This window comes from Miniopterus schreibersii, assembly GCF_964146895.1.
Source record: "Miniopterus schreibersii genome assembly, chromosome: 12".
Lineage (NCBI taxonomy): Eukaryota > Metazoa > Chordata > Mammalia > Chiroptera > Miniopteridae > Miniopterus > Miniopterus schreibersii.
The window spans coordinates 44,344,057-44,359,757 of NC_138112.1; the positions used below are offsets into that span (position 1 = coordinate 44,344,057).

Genomic DNA, 15,701 nt, shown 5'->3' on the forward strand with positions numbered 1-15,701 from the left:
ACAGGGCCAGGCGCTGAAACCAGCTCTAAATCCTCAAAGAAAATCACTTTGACTCATCTTGGCTCATCCTTAAAGTAACAACTTGTGTTATTCACCGCGCTAGGAGCTTTCACTCATTTAAAATTCTCACAACCCCCTTTTTATTTCCTCCTGAAGGTTGTGGCTTTGGAATGATTGGTAATTCCTAGTGGGATTGTTTATACCATGGAGTCCCAAGGAGCCTAAGGTTATGGTCATGGTATTAGTGCTATTTTCACAATCCTTTTATTATTAAAAAAAATTAAGATATAAAGTGCGTTGAGTGCACTGACCTTAAATGCAAGGCTCAATGAGTTTTTACAAACGTACACATCTCCGTAACTCAGATCAAGACACCGAGCTTTTAAAACTTGCATCAGATTCCCTTGTGCCCCTACCATCCCCTCAGGGGTAACCATTATTCTAAATTCTTACACCACCGAAAAGTTTTGAACGAAATTATTCTGGAGAAAGTGGAATGGCCTGGCCCACAGTCCCGCGGGGCTGGAGAAGGCGGACGCTCGGCTCCCTCCTTTCAAAGGGCCCCGCGGAGGTTCCAGGGGTCCACGGGAGCGCCGGCTCCGCTCTCGCCGATCCCCACCAGCCCGTCCAGAAGGCGCTGGGCCCCGCGTAGGCTGCCGCAGCACGCCACAATAGCCGCCGGCGGCCTCCCGCGCCAGCCGCGCCGCAGCCTCCCCACTCCGCGAGTGGGCGCCCCCGCAGCTGGACGGGCAGCCGGGCGTGGCTCTGGGCGCGACCCGCCTGAACGTGAGCGGCCAGGGGAGGCGCTCCCGAGCCCGGGATGTGGGGCGCACGCCCATTGGCTGAACTTTCCCCCGTGGGCGGTCCGGCCGCAGAGCCCACCTCCCCGGCTCTCTTTCCGCGCTCCCATTGGCAGCTCGCGTTCCACCCGCGCCCGCTCCCGCCCCCGCCCCCTCTCCCTCCCGGATGAAAAAAGGAGTTGGGGGTCGGAGGCCGAAGAGGGGAGGCGGGTGAGCGGTCCTACTGGTAAGGGGACTCGAGACAGCCAATCAGGACAAGACGTGGAAAAGAGGCGCCGCGCCAGCCAGTCACATCCCGCGGTCCGGTCGGGGCCGGCTGACGCGTGTGTGGGTCGCAGCCAATGGGCGTGTCGCTACCCGTCCGCTCTTCAGCAGCCGGCCGGGGGTGGTGGAAGAGGTAGTGAGGAGAGCGCGACGGCGGCGGAGCCATCGCTGGACTGCCGGGGGAAGGCGAGGCCCAAGCCTGTGCGTCTAGGTGAGAGGCAGGACGCCGGGCGGGAGAGCGCGGGCTGCGGGCCCCTGCTCGCCTGCACCGGGCCGCCGCTGCGGGCGCGGGGAAGGCAGGCCCGGCCCGGTCGGGGGTCACACCCGCCGCCCCGCCCACGCCCTCGCCCCAGGCCTCCCGGAGCTGGGGGCGCCCGCTTCTGCCCCGATGGTCTCCGCTCGGTTGGGCGGCGCGGCCGCGCTCCGGAGGGCGGGGACCGCTGGTAGGGATGTGGGGAGGGGCCTGGTGTGCTGCTGCGGAGCCTGGGGGCGCCTCCTGGGGTGGGGAGGCCGCTTAGAGCTGGTGAAGGTGGGGCGGGGCAGTTCTCGGAGGAGCGGGCTGGTGAACTCCAGGGTGGCACTGAGAGGAGGCCTGTGATTGCAGGATTCCAGGGATAGGGAGGAGGAGAGGGATGGGAAAAGGGTGATGCACCGAAGAGGGTGCCCGAGGAGAAGGCGCGGAGCTGGGGAGTGGTGTTGGCCTCTTGGAAGTAGGCATTGTTGGGGGGGGGGGGAGAATCAGCTGGGAGTGAAGGGACGACAGGAAGGTGAAGAGAGGTGGACAATTGGGGACACGTGGATCTGGAGTAAGAGGCACCTACTGAAACCGGAAGGTGACTGAGAGAAGATTTTAGGTGAGATGTGGCCATGGCTGTTTAACTAGCAAGCGTGAGGTGGCTAGTTAAGGGAAAGTATACGAGGAGCAGTCAAGGTAGGTTTATGTATGGTAGCTGAAGGGTGTGGATCTTTTGAGTGAGTAATAATAACTGTCGGCTTTGGCAGAGAAAGGAGAGCCAAATGCCTCAGGAAGGAGCCAGTCGGCCAGGTTCCTGGGTTCATTCACTGTAGGCATCGAGGGCCTAAACGCTCAGACTTGATTAACTCTCAGTACTGAGGCTGATCGATCTCCTTCCCCAACCCTTCTTGACAGTTCATCTAATTGTTTTGCCTCTGCAGCCCACACGCTCACTCTCAGAATTAATGGCACAAGTTGTTTGCTTTTGATTGGATGGCAGTGAAGAATCGCTTAATTCTTTACGTTAAAAAAAAATGTTTATGTTGGTTAAAACAGTGTCAGAAGATACTTTTAGAAAATCTGCCCTATAGGGGAGTTTCTCAGCTATCTTGTTGGGCGTGTGTAATATTAGCATAAAAATGATGCAAGATCTCTTACAGTAACACAAGTGAGAGTTAACTGTAAGTACAATACTGTTATTCAATAGGATCAACCGTTTTGATGTAGTAGCATTTGGTTATCATGCTTGCTGGGAAAATTTTCAGCCTTGGGAAGTTTTATAGCGAAATAGGTTCAAAGTTCTTTTCATTTAGAGCAAAGACAGGCATGGTATGTGTCTATCACTGCTACTGCCTTTCCTTTTTCAAGCTTTTGAATTTTTATTTGTGGGGTAAGGGCAGAGGTTGGGGTCAGAGATGAGGTAATAAAAAAGAAAGAGTGGCTCACTACCAAATTTCCAGTAGATTTAAGTCGGAGGAGGTGGTAGGCACTGAGGTATAATTTCTGCTTGAGGATAGGACAAAAAGATTGTGAAGTGTTCAGCACTTTTGACAAACATAAAATAGTAGGGTCAAGATATAAACCAAAGAGGGCATTCGTTATATAGTGTGCTTCCTTATTAACTAGATCAAAGCATTATAACTAATGGATAATTCTTTAGGATGTAGAAATAATTTTGTGGAAGGCATTTCTTGGTAATGCTATTCATTGATCACATTTTACTCTAAGTATAGCAGAATACCTCAGTGCTGAGGCGACTCAGAGCAGAGAAGTAATCTGAGTGGTGTGGAGTTAATCAGGGAAGGTTTCCCGGAAGAGGTGAGTTTTGAACCGTCTTTTGAACTAGGAATTGGGATATGGGTATTGGAAGACATAAGAATTATAATGAGTGACAAATTAAAAATGGCTTTAAAAGATTGTTGAAAGTTTGAATGAAGATTTAAGGTGTGGACTTCAACTAAGTCTATTGTAGCTTAGTTGATAAATGATGATTCTTTGTGGTGGTAAGAGAGAAGAATTAGAATAGTTGATGATGGGTTGGAGATAGGTAGTAAAGGAAAGAGCACAAAAATATTTTTTGATAGTTATAAGAGAATATGGTGAAAGTAACTTGGGTTGAGAGGTAGATTGGGTGTTCAACTATGTATAATAATCAAACATTTTTGTGTCCTGCACTAGATTATGTTGATAATAGTACTGTAATTTGTTGGATGCTACTTGGTGCCAGACATTGTTTTGAGCCTTCTAAGCATCATCTTCCTTTGATTAACCCTATTTTATAGATGAGGGAACTGAGATTCCGAGAGATTTAATTTGCCCAAGGTCACATAGCTAATAAAGGTCAGGATTGGCACAGGCAGTCAGTAAACATTAATTGAGCATCTGTTTCATGTCAGGTACTGTGTTAAGTGCTGGAGATTCAAAGTTGGTAGCAAATCCAAAGGTCAGGTCTGAGCCATTTTTTTAGAGATTGTCATGAGTTAACAGAAGAGAGCTAGGGAAGAAAGATTAGTTGGAGGGACTTTTGTAGACACTGAGGAATATACTGTCTAGGGAAACTTAGAATTTTAAGAAAGAGGAAGTAGCAGCAAACTATGTAGCTGAGAGACTCAGAAGAATAAGGATTGAGAAGAAACCATTGAGTTAAGTAAGGAAAAAAGTAATGTGAATTTAGTCTCAAGAAAGCCTGAAGATATTAAAATAAAGGCCAATAGTTCATCATGTTTAAGACAAGTGCTCTATACAAGTGTAAAATTTGGTATGATCACAGTTATGGTCAAATTCATAGAAAAGATGTTGCCATGTCCCTTTGTAATATTCTAATCTTTGGCTGGTAAGATTGTGGGTGGTTTAAAAATGCTTGTACTTTAGTATTTTTTCAAATAAAAAAATGAGCGTTATTATTTTTGTAATTAGTGGGGGGAAATTATTCACCTGAAATGAGGTAATAGGGAGTATGTGGGTGGGCTAATGCTAATCTGAACTATGTTTGGGGTCAGAGAAAAAGACTACCTTACTTCACTGCCTACTGCATATGAGCCTCTTTGGTAGGCACATTCCCATCTTGGAAAGACTGTGTTGTTACCTGTGCAAAAGTCCTGAAACTACATGTTGAAAGATAGCGTGTGCTTAATCTGAGGGATCAGGTTACTGAATCATGAAGATACGGTTTGGGCTCTTCTGAACATTGTTTTCTTTGTGATTAATGACTGAATTATAGGTTAAAAAGACACCAAACCACCCATAAAGTTGAGTCATTTCAACTTTGTGTTTTGGCCTTATACTCTTGCCCCTTCCCACACATTTGTTCTGTAGTTCCTCTCTCCAGTGGGTTTGTAATGGGCTTAGAGTCTCAGTTCAGTAAAACAATATGGAAGTGCTAAATTTGCATAAAACTAACTGAAACACTGAAAATTTGTCATTGTTTTCTGTTCGCAATTTGAAGAAGAAAAGAGACAAATTTCAAGGATGTAAGCTTTTTTCATCAAATTTCTCCAAAGGAAACTGGAAGGATTTGCTCTATGACACAGTACTGATTTATTTCAATCTCTAAAGGAGAGGGGAGGAATCTTGTAAGTCAAGAATAGGTTCTAGTTTTTAGTTCAGTTTCATTTGGCCCATAGGAATTGTGGGAGAAAACTTGGTATTTCATCTAGGTACTATACTTTTTCTCTTAAATTTTCACATTTAATTTTCATACAATTCTCTAAGGTGGCTTTCCCACTTTACCGATGAAGAGAATGAGGCTCAGAGTAGAGTAGTAAGTTTCCAAAGGTTGAAGAACTAAGTGACAGAGGTGAGATTCAAACCTTGCTTTGTCAAACTCCAGAACGTATGCATATGAGACAAATGGCAAGAAGAACTTGTTTATGTGAATACCTGCAATTAAAAGAAATGCCACATAGCCTTAGGTATTTTGTTACCTTAGAAGAAGGGATTCTTGCTCTGTTTGTGCCTTATGACTATCTTAAGTGATAGTGATTTTTGTATCTTATAGAGTGCATTATATTACATTTAGAGGCATGTTTTCACATTTTAGTATTTTTTGAAATGATGTATTTTCAATGCTATATTTATTTTAAAGTGTTTATGAAATGGATACTATGTCTTAAAGTTTAATGTGTGTCAGAATTGAGGTAGTGTGGTATATGCATATAGTCTTCATGTATAACTCTTTTAGCAACTTGTTGTATGCATTTTCTTCCTTACCTCCTCTCTTTACTTAGCCAATTTCTTTTTTAGTATGGTATAATATAGAACTGAAGTATATATTAATAATAAAATAGTCATTCCCTTTAGCTAGTGAATATTATAGTGTAGAAGAAAATATTGTGATGTAGAAAATCCACATTGCACTGTGAATCAGCAGATCTGAGTTTTAATTTTGGTTTTGCTAGTAACTTGATGTGTGACTTGAGACAAGTCACTTCCCCTCTCTGAGCTTTAGTTTCCTCCTCTGTAAATTGGAGTGGAGTGGGGAACTTTTAGACCTGTCTAGCTTGAACAAAGTGTGTGCCCTTTTTCTCATAAAAAATGTGGATGCCATAAATCCCTTTCTTAAAAACTGTATTTATTGCTTTTTACTATTTTTTCTTTCTCTTCATCTCTCTGTCTTCCTGCCCTGCCCCCTTTTCCCATGGACCCTTGAGGGTTAGATTTTTAATTTATTAGAGAGGGTGAATTATTTTTGATATCCTACATTTACCAGGACAGGATATCTGAGAAAGTAGGTGCCTAATAAGTAGTTAATGAATGAATAAATATGTTTTATCTGAGTTAATAAGAGAATCATTTAAATAGAATACCATCCAAAAGCTGTTGAACTTTCATTGAAAAGTAATTCTGCCTAAAGAATGAAATGTGTTTTGTAAAGTAAATTTATCTGCTCTCTACTGGGCAGGTGTACACAGAAGAAAACTACTGGACCTGTCTATAAGAAGCTCTTTGTTGAAGAGGCAAACTTCTTTAAACTTTGTATTAAGGGAAACTGCCCACATAAAAATACAATAATATACATATCACCAACTTTAACAGTTATCAATTTGTGGTCAAGCTTGTTTCATCTGTACCTCCACCCACTTCCCCATTATTTTATTTTGAAGCAAATCCGTAGACATTTTTACCAATTATTACCAGGTAGTATGATAAGTGTAACAATAGACATGCTAATCTAAGTGAAGTGGAAATTGTTTTATATATGTTTTGAGACTATGGATTATACTGTGCTGGGTAAGAGAAATTAGATATAATAATCTGCAGGACAGGGATAATGTAATTGGGGAGACTGAATATACATATATAAAATAGAATGTAGTGAGATCACACGTCAAAATTGGTTCTAGAGATTCTAAGTGAGAAATGATATTATTTCTGAATGAAAGGATTTAGACAGGGAGAACATTTAGAGGGGGAGTTAAGAGTGATCACATGGAGAAAGCAAGTAGAAAAATTTAATTTTAGATTTATAGAATAAGTTATATCTAAATCTGTATATCTTTTAGACCCCTGCAGGATGTTATTGACATACTGTAGATCTCACATCAGTACTTGAAAGAAGCCAATTGCTGTGAAAGAAGCCAATTGCTGTATTACAAATTAGGACATACTACTTTGTGAATGTATCACTGTCCATGGTGCATTATTTGACACATTCCATTATAAGTATCTTAGTCCCACATGTATTACTGGATCCATTTTATCTAGAATGTTTGTGTGTATCATCAGCTTTCAAGTACGTTGTTTTGAGGTTTTAGATGGTGGCGGGAATGTGTGTGTTTAATTGTTAACCATGTGACATTTTTAGAATTTGAAATACTTAGTTTACATTATTCTTGTCTTTTATGGAATTCTTGCTAGTCACATGAGCAATCCTTCTTGAATTTAAAGAATTCTTACCATTATAGCTTATTATTTTGGAGTATTGACTTAAATACTTTGAAATATTAACTGGAAATAAAATCTTAAAATATATTCATAATGCAGAGATTCTTAGTCAAAGGTCATGAACCTATTTGAGTATCTCCTTAAAGCTTTGTGCCATCTCAGAAAAATATACATATACTTAGTTTTTCATATAATTTCAGGGGGTTAATAAGGCTCTCAGAACCTACTCAAATATCCTTGGGGGCCTGTGGATTCTGGTTTAATGAGCCGTTCTTTAATGTATAGGCAGAAAGCCTACTGCTAAAATTCAACTCAAATTTATTTCTGTGTACTGCTCACCTTTTATAAGCAGTTGTGTTTTTTTTATCATTGAGCGATAAAATTATAAAACTCATTATGCAAATGCTTAATTTAAAAATATACCACTTCTTAATTGGATTCTTGGGGGAAAACAAGTTATGCCAGTTTAATAAATATGTAGGAATGATTTACCAAAGATTTTGGAATAAGTATATGGTACTTTATATAATGGCTGCTATTTATTCTGAGTTAACAGGAAGTACAATATATGATGTAAGAATGAAGAAATGCATAGATACTGTTTTTTCACCGGTAAAGAAAAAATTTTCTTTTACTTATCTTGCCCTTACATAGTTAAGATCTGTGGAGGAAAGAGTCTGTTAAAGTATTTTGTGGTTCACATTTGTGTTAAAATAACTCCTGGGCATGATACAGGGGTTTAGAAATGTATTTTGGGCTGACATTGGATTGATTCTCAGTGGAGCCTAGAGATCTAGTTTCAAGGATGGTCCTAAATAAGTTTCTTAGAAATATGTTGTTTTAAAAATGTGGATTGTACATAAATGTAATCAAAATAATGGTTATTGGTATATGCAGAATCCTCAGGAGATAGAAACAGGTGAATTAGCTGCTATTGGGACATCTGACTCTGCAGAGCAATACATATGCTGTTTGAAGATCAGTGAATATTAGGTGTATTGCTTTAAAGTGATAACCCTTGTGACCTATTAGAGTTAATAATTCTCTGAGTATTTAATGTACTATTAGGAAGTAACTTATTCTGTTACACAGTAATAGATACATAGACTTTGAGAGCTAGAAGAGGATTTAACCATCAGTGATTTGGCCTCCCCTTCAATGAATTTTACGAACGATCAGAGCAGTTAATTGACTTGCCCAAGGTGAGGTGGTTAGTGGCAGTCCCATTAGTGTATTCATTACCCTTCTGATGTTTTGTTAGTCTGTTGCACTTACATATTTTGGCTGTCTTCTCATTTTGGATCTCAGTTTCCGGAGAAGGAAGTATCTTAACACTAGGGTTTTTAGCATTGTGACTTTGATTCTCAATTGATAAATTGACTAAGAATTCCCTGAATTTTTATACTGTAATGTTTTTACTTTGCTATGCATGTTCTCATTCCATCTTTAGCACAGTAACCCATAGTTATAAGGCTTATTGGGGTAGGCTTTTTAGGGGCTTGAGTCAAGTTCACAGTTGGACACAGATACTGAGAATCCAGAAAGTCATCACTTTCCTCATATTTTCTATACCTTTCTAGGTTGATGATCTCTGCCTGACAGCATTCATTTGAAAGCTGTATCTATAAACCTGGTAAAGTTTTAAAGACAAACCAGAAAATGATTTTTGAGAGGAGGGTTTGTTATGAGATTTAGTCATTTTAAGACATTTCTGGAAGCTTCTCACTCAGAACTAGAGACTGGAGGGCTTATTGACATCCAAGTTCAGAGAAGTTATTACTTCCATGAAAGGCCCTGATTCCAAGTCCTTATGTCATATTTGGTTGGTGTAGACCTGGTGGCCAGGGAGAAGACCTGCTCTTACAATTAATGACCCCAGAGCCAGGGTAAGGACCCTTAGAACAGTGACTCTCAAAGTTTCTTAATCCTGACCCTTTAGCTGGGTTATTCTTCAGCTCAGTAATTCCCACTTTCTAGTGGAATAATAACTAATTGTCAAACTACAAGCATTTTGGGGGAAGAGGGATTTTCTTCAGCAGTTAGGAATAGGGATGGTTCCTCGTTTAATCACACAGAATATACCGCTTGTCCTAAAGTTTAGGCTAGTTAGAAAACTGTAGGCCTAAAATCCCAGTGATACAACTGTATAATACACTCTGAAGTTTTACTAAAACAACTAAAGCTTAAATGATATTAATGAAGCTCAACTAATGGTAATTTTTTTGTGTGCTTGTTGTTTTGTTAATCCTCACCTGAGGATATTCCTTTTTTTTTTTTTTTTTAGAGTTGAAGGGCAAGAGGGAGGAGAGAAAGAGAGAGAGAAACATGTGAGAGAGATACACATTGATTGATTGTCTCCTGCACTTGCCCCAACCAGGGCCAGTGATCAAACCTGCAACCCAGGTACATGCCCTTGACTGGGAATTGAACCTGCCACCCTTCAGTGCACAGGCCGACTTTCTAACCACTGAGCCACACAGGCCAGGGCCTAATGGTAATTTTTAATTAAAAAGTAAGAATAATGGTAATTGAAAACTATGACCTGCTAAAGACAACACAACTTCACTGGCAGTGAGTGTCCCTTTTGAAAATGAAAGAATTCAAGGCAGTGTCCTCGTTGTTCCTCCAGATCGATCTCTTGCTTCAACAGTGTTTGGATGGAACAAACCCAGGGACACCCCTTCTTCCAGCCTCTGACCACCCTCCAACCTCTTTTTCAGTCACCACCTTTGGAAACACCTCAGTCATCCTCAGCCTCTGAGACCAGTTAACACCGTTTTTTTTTTTTACCTTAACTCCTTATTGCCCAACAACTATGAGCTCCAAAATTCGTCAGAATTATTCCTCTGAAGTGGAGGCTGCTGTCAACCGCCTGGCCAACCAGCATCTGTCGGCCTCCTACACCTACCTCTCTCTCGGCTTCTATTTTGGCCGAGACGATGTGGCTCTGAAGGGCATGGGCCACTTCTTCCGCGATTTGTCTGAGAAGAAGCGCCAGAGCGCTACGCATCTCTTCAAGTTGCAAAACCGGCGAGGTGGCCGCATTGTCCTCCAGGATGTGCTGAAGCCTTCCCAAGATGAGTGGGGTGACACTCAGGATGCCATGGAATCTGCCTTGGCCTTGGAGAAGAACCTGAACCAGTCCCTTTTAGATCTGCATGCCCTGGGTTCTACCCACGCAGACCCTCAGATCTGCTACATCATGGAGAAACACTTCCTGGGTGAACAGGTGAAACTCATGAAGAAGATGGGCGACCACCTGACTAACCTCCACAAGCTGGGCAGCCCCAAGGGTGGGCAGGGCGAATATCTCTTTGAAAGGCTCACCCTCAAGCACGACTAGGGGCCTTTGGAGCCCAGAGGCCTTTGTGGGGCCCCTTTGCGTTCCCCTGGTGTCTGGCTTTTGCCTGAGCCTCTCTCCAAAAGCACTAGCCGTTCTTTTAACCTCCCTGGAGCCCTCTCCCATGCTTTGGAACAAATGGAAGCAATAAAGCTTTTGGCAGCAAAAAAGAAAAGAAGAAGAGAATTCAAGCTTTTGTTCCTGGCTGGTAGCTCAGCTGGTTACCGGTGAATGCAACACCAGTGAATGCATAGATAAGTGGTACAACAAATCAGTGTTTCTCTCTCTTTCTCCCTTCCTCTGTAAAATCAATCAATAAATAAGAAAATAAAAAATATGAAAGAATTCAATCTTTTGAATGTGTGTATGTGGTAGGAACTTTGCAGTATTGTGGGTTACGGCAACCAGAGTTATTAATTATATACAAATTAAAGTCTTTGGTACATCTGATAGTATGCTCATTTTGTAACTCTTAACATGTGACTTTTAAGTTTATTCAGAAGGAGCCTTATGAATCAAAGGAAGGCCATGCTTTCTAAACAATTTGTCCATGGGTAGTCTGGCCCATTTTGAGGTCATTACCTTAGAAGGCAATCCAGTGTATTTTGGAATACTATATTTCACTTTTCTGAGTCTGAAAGTATTAGTATAAAAATTTTATGTCTTAGCTTGAAAACATTTTTATTATGGGAAGGAGAGACTAGACTACAACAGTTTGTTTAAAAAAGAATTGTGTGACTTACGGAAATTACTTTTAAAAATTATTTTCTCCTAAAATGGCATTGAATACGTGTTTTTGCAAGCAATGGGACAGTTTATTACCAAACTCTGTGTTAACAAGAGCACAGCCCTTCTTCTTTAGGCTTTAAAGTAGAGAAGTTACCCTATTGATATAGGCCTTGAGGACAGAAACATAAACAAAGGATAGTAGATAATGCTGAAAAATTTGTTTTCTTGTCAGCAGATAATTTTGATGCTGTACAATTGATATTTCCTCTCTGATGGAATAGAACTTCTTAAGATGTCTTTGTGTTTGATTTTTACATCACTCGGAGGAATTCTGAGTGTCTAATATTTTCCAGAATAAAGAGGCCTTAGAGACATTTTTAACTCTTGCTGAAGTGCCATGCTTACGGAGCAACATCAGTGTACAAAATACTTGTGTAGTGCCCTAAGAACTAATGAACCTATTGAGATTACTTATTATGAAGAACTACCTTTGACATTGAGAAAAATAGGATACAGAGAGTTAAATACTGGTATCAGGGTCTGTGTAGGCAAACAGAGAGGCCATTATACCTACTTCAATGGATGCTTACAACAGAGTTGGACACTAGCATCTTTTATTGAAAAAGTAATGTTAACCAAGATGCTACAGCTATTCTTTTGTTTGTGGAAAAATGCTTTGTAAGCCTTAATTTTTTAAAAAGAACCCACTATTAGTTTGACTACAGTAAATAGTTTGTACATTTTGAGTGTGCATTTGGCTTTTTATTTGCTGCTTACAGCTTACTCTCAGAGAGTATGGTGTGTTTTTTTTAATTCTCACCCGAGGATAATTTTTCCATTGCTTTTCAGAGAGAGTGGAAGGGACGGAGAGAGAGAGAGAAATATCGATGAGAGAGAGACACATTGACTGGTTTGTCCCCACATGCACCCTGACCGGGGCTGGGGATGGAGCCTGCATCCGAGTTACGTGCCCTTGGCCGAAATTGAACCTGGGACCCTTCAGTCTGAGGGCCGACGCTCTAACCACTGAGCCAAACTGGCTAGGGCCAGAGGATGTTTTCTTTTATGTTGTGTCTTAATAAAAACACTAAAGATTCTGGAGTTACTAGAACCACTAGACCAGTGGTTCCCAGTATGCCTCCAGATGGGAGTCTATCAAAAATCTTAAAAGTATATACTACAAGGTGAGACCTCTTCATAGTCTAAACTAAAATGAGTTGGTTTTCTTTTACCTAGAAGTGTGTCAACTTCAAGTGATAACTTACTGGCTAGAAGCTCATAATTAAGCGAACATGGGATGACATTTTTTTATTCAGTAAATGTGGTTATTTGATAGGAAAAATATTTCCAAGTGTGAGACCCATGGGACTATTTTTTTAAAAAGGTGTTTTGGATAACTAAAAAATGTAGTCAGGAACAACTCATTTCTTAGCCCCATGAAGTAGGTTTAACATGGATTAAATGGTTGACTGTCTCAGGAGTAACAAGCAGTGACTTCACCATGCCCTTAGTGGCAGATTGTATTTTCTAAAGATGGTTATAACAGTATCTCCCATCTTACATGTTCTTTCAGGGTGACCTTGACACACCTCTCACCCTGAGGTGGAGTTTATGTCCCCTCTCCTTGAATTTGGGTGGTCTTTGAATCATTTGTAACCAGTAGAACGAGGCAGAAGTTATACTGTATGACTCTCACGGCAGGGTCAGAAAAAAGATTTGCATAGCTTCTACCTAGCTCGCTAGAATATTGGTCTTGAAATGTTTAGCAGCTTTGTAAGCAGTCTAGCCTCAGATCCTCATGCTATAGCAGGTGGAGAGAACATCTAAAGAGGATCTAGGATCAGGAGCTAGAAACTGTTCAGCTAGAGCTTAATCAAGCTCTTCCCAAATTCTAACTCACAGGTACTGTGAGAGAGAATAAAATGATTATTGTTTTAAGATACTGAGTTTTAGAGTGATTTTGGTATATAGTAATAGTTAATCAAAACACTTCTTTTTATATAAACTTTTTTTTTTAACCATTCTTTCGTATACCCATTTGGAAAAGCTATTCCATCTTAGGTATTTAGTAAGAGGTCATTTTGGTAATTGAAACTATGTCATGTGTATTGGAAAGTGTCCCTGATATATTTACTATGGCATGGGAGCATATGTATATCTTTAGAAGGCCTTTTGCTCTGTGCCTTACTTTTTGTTACTATGATATTTGGCCTTATGATAGTTCCCTAGGGCTGCTATAACAGAATGGGTAGCTAAAAACAACAGATTTATTGTTTCGCAGTTCTGGAGGCTAGAAGTAAAAAAATCCATGTGCCCTCTGAAACCTGTAAGGGAACCCTTCCTTGCCTCTTCCTACCTTTTTTTGTTGGTAAGTTTGGTATTCCTTAGGTTGTAGCTACATAACTCCAACATCTGCTTCTAATATATGCTTTTGTTGTCACATGGAATTCTCCCCGTGTATTTCTGTGTCTTCACATGGCCCGTTTATAAGGACATCTACTCTAATGTGACATCATTTACCTTAACTAATTACACCTTCAAAACCCCAGTTTCCAAATAAGGTCACATTCTGAGGTACTGGGGGTTAGGATTTCAATATGTCTTTTTTTGGGGGAAGACAGTTAAATCCAAAACAGGCTTAAAGGGAGGTTGGTATAATTATGTTGTAACCATTTGCACATTTTTACACCAGATTAGATGTGAATGGGGTTTTTAATCAGTGCCCATGAGGCTCTATTCTTTTCATGTTAAGTCTCCCTTCCCTCCAGTGTAACACACATAATACACATAAGATTTGATAATAGTTTTAAACTGTTTAGGCTCGTTGACCCCTTTGAGAATCTGATAAAAACATTGGATTCTTCCCCTAGAAAAAGGTAGAGACACACATATAAGTACACACATGCAAACACAGTAATGTTTTGGATGAAACTTCAACACTGTCCTAGACACCCCCCCCACCCCCCACCCCCAGTTCATGAACTTCTGGATTAGACAGTTACTCATTTCCATTGGTTAGAGATACCTAATCCCTATTTCCCTTTTAGTGGAAAAATATACAAAAGGGGGGCAGGGAGGAGGAAGCAGAGGTATATTCATATAGGATTCCTTCATGGTCAGTTTCTGGGGGATTTTCATATTTATGTGATATTTACCATGTGTGTATCTCTATTCCTGCCCCCATCCCTCATACATAACTTTTATAAATATAAATATACAATTTATAAAATTGTAAATAACATACCTTCCTGTAGAGAAGAATAAGCTAGGTTCTTTTAGACCTGTATACAGTATGTAAACAGACCTTTATCTCTTGTCAGAGTGTTGGGTTAGCTCTTGACCTCTTTAAATTCTGTGTTTTTTTTAAATTATTCTATCAAGATGTTTTTTAACAGGGTAGTGGTCTAGGGTTTCTGAGTCTGTGACAGGATTATATTCTGTGCTCTTCACTTGTATCCTTTTCTCCAAAATAATATTGCCCAAGCCTCACCCCTGAACATCTTAATGGGCTTTCCTTTGAAAACACAGATTTTTCTACACATCTTGAAAAGACTACAGATCATGTCTTCATTTTGCATCTAGTCTGTGGCATATTGATATTTCTGAATCCTGGCGTTCAGAAATGTTGGTTTGTTTTTGAAGCTATTATCTCAAACAAGTACTTGCTGTTCATTTTACAATGATATGCACAGTAACTAATAATACTGAAATCATAAGCAATGAATTTTTAGACCTTACTGGTTTGCCATAGATGCCTTTCTCATTTGTAGTTCATTTTCAGAATATGGAATATTGTGAATCGTTATTTGAAAAGAGGTTGGCAAATTATGTCCTGCAAATTGTCGACCTGTTATTCTGAATAAAGTTTTATTGAAATACAGCCACGTCCATTCGATTGCTTACTATCCATGGCTGATTTTGTGCCTCAAGTGTCAGAATTGAGTAGTTGTTACTAAGATTGATTGTATGGCCCACAAAGCTGAAAATATTTACTACCTGACCCTTCACAGAAATTTTTGCCAACTTCTGGTTTAGAATATTTTGGTATATGCCCTTGGCCGGAATTGAACCCGGGACACTTCAGGCCACAGGTTGACGCTTTAATCACTGAGCCAAACTGGCTGCGGCAGGAACCTTTTTTAATAGACAACTAAATGGACCTATAGCTGTAGGTGGGGGAAATTTTGTAGTAGCTAAAACAAGGAACTAAGAGTCCTTACAAATGCTATTTGTCAGATTTTACTGTTTGTGTTCAATATTTATTAGTACAGAAGGAAACATACAGGTAGAGCTAGTCTAGACTTTACTGCAGAATTGTATTTGGTAGTTCTGTGTACTTGACTGCTTGATAAACATGGTGAACATAGGGGATCTCTCAGGAGGGGCATCTGATCCTCAAGATCAACATTATCTTGAGGGAGGGTGAATTTCTCACATTCCATTTAGGAAA

At 40.4% G+C, this 15,701-nt stretch overlaps 1 protein-coding gene and 1 pseudogene across 4 annotated transcripts in view; both read left to right on the top strand.

Moving 5' to 3' along the window:
• Positions 1-1,170: 1,170 nt before the first annotated feature.
• Positions 1,171-10,836, top strand: LOC308565419 (ferritin light chain pseudogene; annotated as a pseudogene). Of its 2 annotated transcripts, none has more exons than XR_014000644.1 (2): positions 1,171-1,275; positions 9,812-10,836. The product of XR_014000644.1 is annotated as a ferritin light chain pseudogene (transcript). The 2 variants fall into 2 exon arrangements; XR_014000645.1 differs by having other exon boundaries at positions 1,191-1,275; positions 9,903-10,836.
• The window catches only part of FAR1 (fatty acyl-CoA reductase 1), a 51,764-nt gene continuing 37,248 nt past the window's right edge, over positions 1,186-15,701 (top strand). For both annotated transcript variants that reach the window (XM_081154571.1, XM_081154572.1), the window contains exon 1: positions 1,186-1,275. The gene's annotated coding sequence lies outside the window, so the exon portion shown is untranslated. The remainder of the gene's footprint in view (positions 1,276-15,701) is intronic.